This window comes from Pituophis catenifer, unplaced genomic scaffold, assembly GCF_029215685.1.
Source record: "Pituophis catenifer annectens isolate HBS135680 unplaced genomic scaffold, rPitCat1.0.hap2 SCAF_11, whole genome shotgun sequence".
In the NCBI taxonomy this organism is placed as follows: domain Eukaryota; kingdom Metazoa; phylum Chordata; class Lepidosauria; order Squamata; family Colubridae; genus Pituophis; species Pituophis catenifer.
In genome coordinates, this window is record NW_027256891.1 from 15539448 (window position 1) to 15550558 (window position 11111).

Below are 11111 nucleotides of genomic sequence, written 5' to 3' on the forward strand. Positions count from 1 at the left end.
CCAGAGCTGCGGGTTGCTGACCCCTGGTATAGGGTTTCCTGCCAAAGCAGGGGGTTGGACTAGAAGACCTCTAAGGTCCCTTCCAACTCTGTTATTCTATTTAAATCTCTCGGTAGCCATTCCTGCAGTCATCAAGAGATCCTTGTAAGCCACCCTTGTGTGAATATAATATAAATAAAATATAAGCAGTATAAATTTTCTAAATCAATGAAATAATGCACAGATTGGTTTTTCTTCTAAAAGAAAAACTGACCCCCCCCCCCCAACTGCTTTGTCAAACACGCCATTTATTGAAACATGTAAGCCTTTTAAATAGCTGGTTGCCGATCAGGATGGCCCTTATGGACATCCTAACTGGGTTTGTTAGTTCCAGTTGTTTTGTATTCTTTTGATAGTTCTCATAAATAGTTTTAGGAAATATGTCAAAAACCCCGGAGCAAACTCAAAATATGAATAAATTTTTTAAAAAGACAGAATTCCCCCCCCCTTTTTTTTTTCTCCTCCTTTCTTTCATAGGGTTGCCAGTAAACGGTTTTTTTTTAAAAAAAAAAAATTCGGCCTCTTGTCCCACATTCAGGACCAAAAAAACCTACCCCACCCCAAGTTCCTTTCCCTGAAGAATGGATGGTGGTGGTTTTACAGCTACTGGGTATTATTTCCCCAGATAATAAAGCAGGAAAGTGTAGGTGGCTTGTGAAACTTGATGTTTCTGACTACTCAGATGGGAGAGCCCCTAGAAAAATTTGAGGGGCCCTTTTGGGGAGCCCGAAGCAACGAGCCCATAGCCTCGGTTAATTTCCCCCTCGGTTTCCCAAAAACTCATCTTGGTCATGCATGGAATAAGTTCTGCTGAGAAATAAAGAGCTCAGAAAAATGACTTCTGCTGTTTTGCAGGTGATTTCTCCATTTCCTTAGGTGTAGCGCAGGAAAACCACGCTGTTTAGATTATACCCTTCGATGTTCCACGCACAGATGAAGAAAGAAGGGGTGCCGTGCAGTGAAGCACCCTAAGACACTTGGCCACCGACGTCAGTTCTAGGCTCCAGGAGATGATGGAACATAATCTTCACCAGTAGCTTCAGCTGCGAAGAGGAAGTTGCTTGGAGAGAGATTCCAGGCAGTAGAGTTTATAGGACAGGTTTCTTATTTCTCCTCAAATCTCCTTTTTCGAAGTGAGCCGTTGAAGGTCTGGAGATTATGCCCTCCTTCATTCATGTATCTCTTCATCCATCCAGCCAACCATCCTAGGACATCCATTCCCTGCTTTGTCCCCCCCCTTTTTTTTTCATTCATTAGGGTTGCTGATTTTAATTTTATTTCATTGTGATTTGTATCAGGCAACTCAGCTGGGATCGTCAGAGGAAGGGAAGAAGGGAGGGAGGGAGGGAGAGAGAGAGGAAGGGAGGGAGGAAGGAAGGAAGAAAGGAAGGAAGGAAGGAAGGATGAAGGGAGGGAGGGAGGAAGGGAAGAAGGGAGGGAGGGAGGGAGGAAGGAGGAAGGGAGAGAGGACACCCAAGTCACTTCAGCCAAAGAGGTTGTAGAAAAAATGCTTTTAAAAGTAAAAAAAAAAAGCCTCTGATGATCGCGCGGCTCAGCTGGGCATGTGGGGGGCGTGCAGAGATTTTTGCTACCGGTTCTCCGAACCATCCGCCGCCATCGCTACCGGATTGAGTGATCCGGTCCGAACCAGGAGCATTTCACCCCTGGTCCATTGTAACTTCAAACGGTTGCTAAGGTAACCAATGATATATCGAGGACTACCTGGTCTAGATGACTGTGGACTTACCCAAGAACTGCATTCGTGCTTTTAGCTACTGAATCGCAAAATGTATTCCTAGCCGAACAACCCCCATCCTGCAACCTTCCTCAAACTGTACACAATAATGTTTGCAAACAACTTTCAGGTACGTTTTATGGAGATTCTCAGTCATCCAGATCACGGTTGATCCAAAGATGTTTTTCGACTGGACTTACTTTGATTTTTCTTTGAAGATGTTCTTCAAGCAGGTATTTTTTTTTCTTGATGTTCTGAAGAAGCTTCTTGGATGAGAAGCTTCTTATTTATTTTATTTATTTATTTATTTTATTCAATTTGTATCCCGCCCTTCTCCTAGTGGACTCAGGGCAGTGCACAGCCAGAACTAAAACACATACCAATACAAAATTTAAAATTATTAAAAGAATTATATGACTTTGGCCCTAAATTTAAAACATTCAAACTAAAACCCATTGACAATTTAAAAGGCTAAAAAAAAGGGGGGGAGGGGTTTTCACGCCAGCCCTGCTTGATGGAAAAGAAAAGTTTTTAGGGCACGGCGAAAGGCCCAGAGATCCTTTGTATCTCCGGGGGCAAATCGTTCCAGAGGGCAGGAGCTGCCACAGAGAAGGCCCTCCCCCTGGGGGTCGCCAGCCGACATTGCCTGGCTGACGGCACCCTAAGGAGTCCCTCTCTGTGGGAGCGTACTGGTCGGTGGGAGGCTATCGGCAGCAGAAGGCAGTCCCGCAAATACCCAGGTCCTATGCCATGGAGCGCTTTAAAGGTGGTGACCAACACCTTGAAGCGCACCCGGAAGACCACTGGAAGCCAATGCAGCTCACGCAGGAGAGATGTCACATGGGAGCGCCCCCTCGCTCCCATAATCCCCCGCGCGGCCGCATTCTGCACCAGTTGGAGCCTCCGGGTGCTCTTCAAGGGGAGCCCCATGTAGAGAGCATTGCAGTAGTCCATGCGTGAAGTGACGAGTGCATGAGTGACTGTGCGTAAGGAGTCCCGATCCAGAAAGGGATGCAACTGGCGAATCAGGCGAACCTGATAAAAAGCCCCCCCCTGGCCACGGCCGTCATATGCTCTTCTAAAGACAGCCGTGCATCCAGGAGGACACCCAAGTTGCGAGCCTTGTCCGTGGGGGCCAATAACTCGCCCCCAATAGCCAGCAATGGCACCAGCTGGCTATATCGGGACGCCGGAAGCCACAGCCACTCGGTCTTGGAAGGGTTGAGTCGAAGCCTGTTACTCCCCATCCAAAGGAGGATGAGGATGAGGAAGTCCAGCTGCCTTTTGAAAAAAACACCTTTGGGACAACCTCCAGGTGTCCAGTTTGTCCGCTTGATATTTATTTTCCAGGAGAAAAACGGATAACAAAGTCATTCTAAGTACCAGTCAGAGAGATGAACTAATAATGCCCGTCTGGCTGAAGCAGCCAGAACAATAGATGCAGGAAAAGGGGGACAGAGGCATCAATATTTTTCCTCCAGTTCTTTTGCTCATTTCCCTGACAGCTCAACCCGCAGTCTTGAAGAAACACAAAGGGGAATCAAATCACAAGTCACAGCTCTGGATGTGTCATTGGTGAGTCAATCGTTGCATTTCTGGAATAGAACCAAATATCCAATTTTTACAACCTGTCTTTTTTCAGCTGAACGCGGTTTTTTTTACTCATCCAGTGAAGTTTCAGTTCTAAGAACCAGTTTCTTCAAGCAGAAAACAGTACTCAGATATATGTGTTTTCGAGATTCAGGCATTTATGTTTGGCAGATGGGGATGGTCCTTGACTTATAACCAAAACTGAGCCCAGAATTCAGGTTGCTGAGACAGTAGTTAAGTGAGTTTGGGCCAGTGGTGAAATTAATTTTTTTTTTACTACCGGTTCTGTGGGTGTGGCTTGGTGGGCGTGGCAGGGGAAGGATACTGCAAAATCCCCATTCTCACCCCACTCCAGGGAAGGATACTGCAAAATCCCCATTCCCTCCCCACTCCTAGGGGAAGGATATTGCAAACTCTCCATTCCCTCCCCACTCCAGGGGAAGGATACTGCAAAATCCCAATTGCTTCCACACTCTGGGGCCAGCCAGAGGTGGTATTTGCCGGTTCTCTGAACTACTCAAAATTTCCGCTACCGGTTCTCCAGAACCTGTCAGAACCTGCTGGATTTCACCCCTGATTTAGGCCCATTGTTCAGTGAATGGCTGCAGTACTTAAGTTAGTAACATAGTTGTTTGATGAATCTGGTTTCCCCGTCGATATTTGCTTGTCAGAAGGTTGCAAAAGGGGATCCCGTGAGCTTGGAACACTGCAACTCGACATAAATATGAATCAGTTGCCAAGCATCTGAATTTGAATTACATGGGCATGGGGATATTGTAACAGTCGTGAGTCTGAAAAATGGTCGTAAGTCACTTTTGTCAGGGCTGCTGTAACTCCAAATGGTCATGAAATGAATCGTCGTAAATCAAGGACTGCCTGTATTATTTTTCCAGCCAGCAAAACTCACCAAGAACAAGTGATCAAATCTTCCCAGGAAATGGCAGCCATCAAATGCAGATTTGGAAATCAAAGTTTCTCCCTCTTCCTTTTCTAGTATTTTTTAATGCCTTATTTTAATTAAGAATCCCCCTGCATCTCTCCAAACATTACCTTCTCCGTTCTGATAACAGCTTAAAAAGTGGGTTGAATGCAGTTGGAAATTCAACCTGGGCACGATGCACCTGAATCTCCAAATCAAGATCGAATCCAGTAATCTGAATCAGATTGAATCAAATAAATGTGACCGCTTCAAACCGTTTCACGTCAGATCAGATCGATGATTCAGTTGGAGCAGAGTCGTATCGAGAAAGCATATGGCTTTTGGAGATGCTCTGTTTACCTCAGCAAAATTGTGAAATAAACTTGAAGAGATCTGCACCTCAACTCCCAGAATTCCCCAGCCACCTTTGCTGAATTCTGGGAATTGAAGTCCAATAAGGCCTTGGTAGTACAGTGGTTTAAAGCACCCTGTTATTAAGACCAGCTGCCTGCAATTACTGCAGGTTCGAATCTCGCCAGGCTCAAGGTTGACTCAGCCTTCCATCCTTTCTAAGGTAGGTGAAATGAGGACCCAGTTTGTGGGGGCAATAAGCTGACTTTGTATAAATATATACAAAAGGATGAAGGCTATTGCTTAGCACATTGTAAGCTGCCCTGAGTCTCTGGAGAAGGGCGGCATATAAATCAAATAATAAAAAAAAAAAGGCAGGGAAACGTTTTTATTCAGTCTTGATCAGTGAATGGAGGCTGAGATTGAATAAATCTGATGAGAGCCAGTTTGGTTTAGTGGCTAAGGTTACCAGGCTAAAAAGCAGGAGATGGTGAGTTCTAGTTCCACCTTAGGCGTGAAAGCCGGCTGGGTGACATTGGGCCATTCCCCCCCTCTCTCTCTCAGCCCAACCTACCTCACAGGGTTATTGTGGGGAAAATAGGAAGAGGAAGGAATATTAGATGTGTCCATCGCCTTGAGTTATTTGTAAAAACAATAAAGGTAGGATACTAAATAAGTACATAAATAAAATATAATCAGTGTCCTGCTTTATTGTCTTATGGAAATGGCCACTGAACTCGGGGCAGTGTGTCTGTGTGAATAGAACTGAAGACTCTGAAACATCAGTTCACTTTCTACTGATGCTAGCACCTCCTGCCATAAACAATGCCCTTGTTCTGTCCCCAACCCCACGCACACACACCAACAGACGTTCAGGAGTTAAAGACCAAATCAGCCGGCAAAATCCTTTTCCTTATGATAAAGGAACTTGGTAACAACCTAGTGGCTGCCTGCCAAGAGTTTATTATTTACAAAGAGGAGAGAGAACTTCTCCCCACTTCTGATACATCAAAGGAAAGCAGCTCAATAATTACAATCAAGTCCAGAGATAATCCAGTCTTAAAGCAAAAATCCGGCAATGCAGAATGGCGTGGAAGCTTTCAGCTTTGTTCGTCACAAGGTTTGACTGGCCACCACGCTCCCTTTTATATCCTGTGGGGTGTGGTCCAATGACTCAGCCTAATCTCGGGCACGCCCTTTCTTCTGTTGCACGCGCTTATCTCTGCGACGCTGGTGTGGGTCCAGCCAAGACTCATTACCCTCATCACTGTCCATCTGTGGCTGCGTGGACGTGCTTGGCCCTGGCCCTATCTCTTGCCCTTCAGCGGACACCGAAGGCATTGCCAGAGAGGAGGGTCCTGGAGAGGGAGGCCTTGCCAACTCCTCCCCTTCACTCTTGGAGTCCTCTCCTGACGATGACACAGGCTCCGGTAACGGAGCCACAACAGCCCTTTACTTGTTCTGACCTAGGCTTCCTGAGTCCTGACACAGTAAAAAGCACACAATTAGTCCCCAAACCCATCTTTTTATTTCAATGGCTATGAATTATGTTCATTCACAACCCGTAATGAGTCACAAATCGTTGGTAAAGAGTCCAACAGAAGTCTGCCACAGTCCTTCAGGATAAGGCTGATAAGCACCCACCTTTATCTCCCTTGACATGTTGCCAAAGACCTAATTGACAATTAGCTTTGCAAGGAGCACAGAGTCAAAACGGAGCTTCAGAATTTAAACCGCCCAGAACAAACAAAGTTGCTTCCTGCAAAGGCTCACGTGCCTTTGCTCCTCCTTTATGCCTTATGGGAGGGGCCAATCATCTCCAAGCCTTACTCCCGAGTTGTCCCTTTTGCTTTAACTGTTCTTGCCTTCTGGCAGCTCTGTGCATGCGCGCACTGGGAAAAGGCTCCCCCTGTTCCTCTGCCTCTCTGATGTCCGACTCTGGAGGCTCCAGAGGCAGCACATAATTCCTAGATGGCCCTGGCCCCCTCTCTGCCTCCGATGCAGAGCCCTCGTCCGAGCCTTCCCCAGACTCCAGGACTGGCCCATGTTCCTCCCCAACCTCCTCACTGTCCGACTCTGCTGCCAGCTCCGCAGGCCGCCGGCAGACCATTATTATACCTATATCTGGATTCCCTTCACATTATAAAAAGGACAACATCCTGTTTTATTTTTATATATCTGTCTTCTTCTTTCTCTGGAGTCACCAGGCAGTTTCAGTTTGCCTGGTCTGATGTACACTTCAAAATCATATGGGTAGAATAGGATTTGTTCCACCCGAACTGGGTATTAAGGAAAACTCCATAAAATTCAGAAATAGGCTTAAATGCAAGTTAAGAACTAAATCGTAGCAAGGCTTGGAGAAAGCTGTGTTACTCAAACCCCGGTTGTTCAGAATGGCTGACCGACTGTGGCACCTAATTTGATCCCGTAGTGCTGTTGAAGCCAGTCTCCAACATGCATTCATTTATTTATCAAAAGGAGAGGGTCCGATGGCTCAGCAGATAAAGACAACTAAGCTTGTCAGCTGGAAAGCTGACAGCCTGGGGTTCGAGACCCGAGTGCCACACAACGGGGTGAACTCCCGTCCTTGCCCCACTAGCAGTCCGAAAGCATGCAAATGCGAGTACATAAATAGGCACCACTTCAGTGGGAAGGTAACAGCATTCAGTGTGTGTCTTTGGCATACAGCCATGCTGGCCACATGACCACGGAAAATGTCATCGGACATTGCTGGCTCCCTCGGCTAAGAAACGGAGATGAACATAAGGATGGAGACAATGGAAACTTTCACGTTTTTACTTATCATCGTCTTTAAAGCCACCTTGATCCACAGGCCCATGAAAATCCCCCAGCAACATGAGGCATCGGGAACGAAGCATGTTCATTTCCAGAAAACGAAAGAGGAGAGGAAAGAAAAAAAAAAAAACTCCGCGAGCTTCTTTCTGTTGGTTGTTTTGAAGATCGCACTTTGAGGTGTCTTAGAAATGCTCGGCTAGCAGTTGTGAATCGTTGGGGCTGTCCCCGGTAGGATGAGTAAGAAGAACAGAGATGGTCTAACCGAGGTAGGGGAATTCACGAGCTTTTGGCAGCCCTACTAATACCCTGAGTCTGTCCTGACATTCTGGTCACAAGAATCGGAGCGGGGTGGCGGTGACCAGGATGGGGTCAGCAAAAGCATTGACGTCTTCCTTCTCGTGGCGTACGGAAGGATGGTTCTTGCAGTTCCTCGGGCTGAAAACTGGAAAGCTACCACCTAACAGGCTGCACAAGAAGAGGACCTACTGCGAGAAGGGCTTCACCATCTCAAAGTTCTCTCTTCCTGGACTTCCCTGCACTCAAGGTTCGAAGGACCACCTGCTCTACCCTGAGGTTAGTGGTCTCCCCTAAGCTGGCCGGATGCCTTCATAAAAATGCACGTTCTCCCTGGCCATCTGTGGTGCTGCCGTTAAGAACAAGCCTGGGAAATGTGGCAAGCCTGGGAAACGTAGTTTAAAAGCCAGCCTTTGATTTCTGTCATTGCTCCCCGCAGCAGAAGAAGTGCTAGGCAGGCCAGCCTTGACCCACAGATCATGCAGCCCCCACTTCTTGGCCTTCTTTCTTCTTGCAGCAGGAAGGAAGAGCCTCCCTCATCTGTGGTTGCTAGACCGCAGCTGAGCAGGTGCATTAATGCTTCCTCTCTTGAACCACGCGAGTGGAGCACCGTTATACTCAATGAGTTGCAAGATAGACCGATAATCTGCAATGTTCTTTATACTGGGAAAGAATAGGCATTTGCATGAAGCAAACAGAAAAGGCTGTTTCTCACAACCTTCTGCATGTACTCCCAAGTCTTGGGATGTCAAAAATGGTCTTCTGGAGGTTATGGCTGCAGCCGATACATTGCTCTGTAGGCCAGAGAGCTGGAGAATCTGAGAAATGGTCCATGCTGGGCCACCGCAGGCAAGCTTTGATTGTTAGTACAGTTGTTCAATGTGCTGGGATTTCTAGATCAGGAACAAGATAATTCTGCATGCAGTTGTAAATATCCAGATCCCCTGGGTTAAATCAGCAAGGTTTTGAGGCTCCCATATATGGCACTGCCATCCACCTACTTTCCTATTGAGGAAAGGAATAAAGTTTGGGTAAACAGGAGTGAGGGGATTTGCATGGAAAGGCGATGTCTCTGTTTAGTTAGCATTTTGTTCTTGTCTTAATTTAATTGGTTTGAGTTTAATTTGATCTTATCTCAATCTAATTAAGTTTGAATTTGCCTTGATTTCAATTTAATGGATACGTAGTTTGGATTTAAGAGCTAAAGATTGTTAAATTGTAAGCATAAGCACGAAGGCCACGTGCTGGGATTGGGGTGGGGGGAGAGGTCTACTCTTTTGTTTCAAAGTCAAAGTAAACCTCGCTGAAGTTTCTTCCATACAACCGCTAGATAATAACTTAAGGCAGATGTTTTTTTTAGATGTTTATCTAGTTTATAATGTATCTAATCCTCTTGGGGGATTTTCAATCCAGCAAGTTTGAAATAAACTTGTCCAAGGTGGCTTATTTTCTCCTTCCAAGTTGAATAACCTGATGAGCACATAGGAAGAGTTTAGTGATGGTGCCCTTATTTTGCCGGGGGGGGGGGGGGGGGGGGGGGGGGGGGGGGGAGGGAATCATCATTAATATTTTTGAAATCCACCGCAGTTATTTTTCAGAACTGTACCATCTCTTAGGAAGTCAGCATCTAGCACAAGCTTTTTAGAAATGCCAGGGCAGGAACAGAATAACAGAATAACAGAGTTGGAAGGGACCTTGGAGGTCTTCTAGTCTAACCCCCTGCTTAGGCAGGAAACCCTACACCACTTCAGACAAATGTTTATCCAACATTTTCTTACAAACTTCCAGTGTTGGAGCATTCGTAACTTCTGGAGGCAAGTTGTTCCACTGATTAATTGTTCTAAGCATCAGGAAATTTCTCCTTAGTTCTAAGTTGCTTTTCTCCTTGATTAGTTTCCATCCATTGCTTCTTGTCCTGCCCTCAGGTGCTTTGGAGAATAGTTTGACTCCCTTTTCTTTGTGGCAACCCCTGAGATGTTGGAACACTGCTATTTTGTCTCCCCTAATCCTTCTTTTCATCAAACTAGACATACCCAGTTCCTGCAACCGTTCTTCATATGTTTTAGCTTCCAGTCCCCTAATCATCTTTGTTGCTCTTCTCTGCACTCTTTCTAGAATCTCCACATCTTTTTTTACATTGTGGTGACCATAACTGGATGCAGTATTCCAAGTATGGCCTTACCAAGGCATTATAAAGCGGTATTAACACTTCACATGATCTTGATTCTATCCCTCTGTTTATACAGCCTATGAACTGACTTTCTTCTGCCAAGAAGTCTCTCTTTTTAACCATGAATTTGTTTGTTTGTTCTGAAAGCAACAGAGAGAATTCCAGATCCTGATGTGAACAGGCTGCTCAGTAGTTGGTGTAGGATCTGTCCGATAATACCAACAGCTACATCTGATTACTGGGTCTCCTGTGGCATCGCCGCCTACTTCGCTGCCATCTTCAACATTTGAAACAGCTGGATTTGTTCCTTCCAAGAATGACTTTTCTACCCCTGTGTTTCTCAACCATCCAAGCAAGGAAAGAGAGGGCAAATTTAAGAAATGTGTCCCATCCTCTGTCCCTTTGGAAATCCTCAAGGTAAAGTGGATTACCCTGGAAATGTCTTTCAGGAAGAAAGGTGCAGCATTCAGTTTATGCTAGAATAGAATAGAATAGAATAGAATAGAATAGAATAGAATAGAATAGAATAGAATAGAATTCTTTATTGGCCAAGTGTGATTGGACACACAAGGAATTTGTCTTTGGTGCATATGCTCTCAGTGTACATAAGGAGAATAAAATACATTCATCAAGAATAAAAGGATACAACACTTAGTGATAGTCAAGGTTACTAATAAGGTTTCAAATCGTACTAGGAAACAAATAAACACAATATAAATTGAAAGATACAAGCAACATGTTTATAGTCATAAGTGGGAAGAGATAGATACTAGTAAGGAAGAGAAGAATAATAGTAATACAGCCTTAGTAAATTATTTGACAGTGTTGTGGGAATTAGTTGTTAAGCAGAATGATGGCATTCAGGGAAAAACTATTCTATTGATCGACATGGAATAGTTGAATAATGACAGATTGCAATTTATTAGAATTGTGTATCATTATTAGAAATATATAAGTTGATTGAATGTAATAACTATGATTAATTTTACTAGTTTTATTTGTATTAGAATGTAGGTGCCACACTGTTCAAGCATTGATCTGATATGTTTGTAGAAAGATAATTATCATTCTCACTTAAGTATCCTTGTAGATAGGAAAACCTTTTGGGTTGCAGAGTCCCGGACAACAAAATACAATAAAGTACTACAAAAAATTACTTTTTCAGAGAATGTTGCTTTTGTCTTATTTACTTTCCCAGGAGGCATAGACATTGTGGG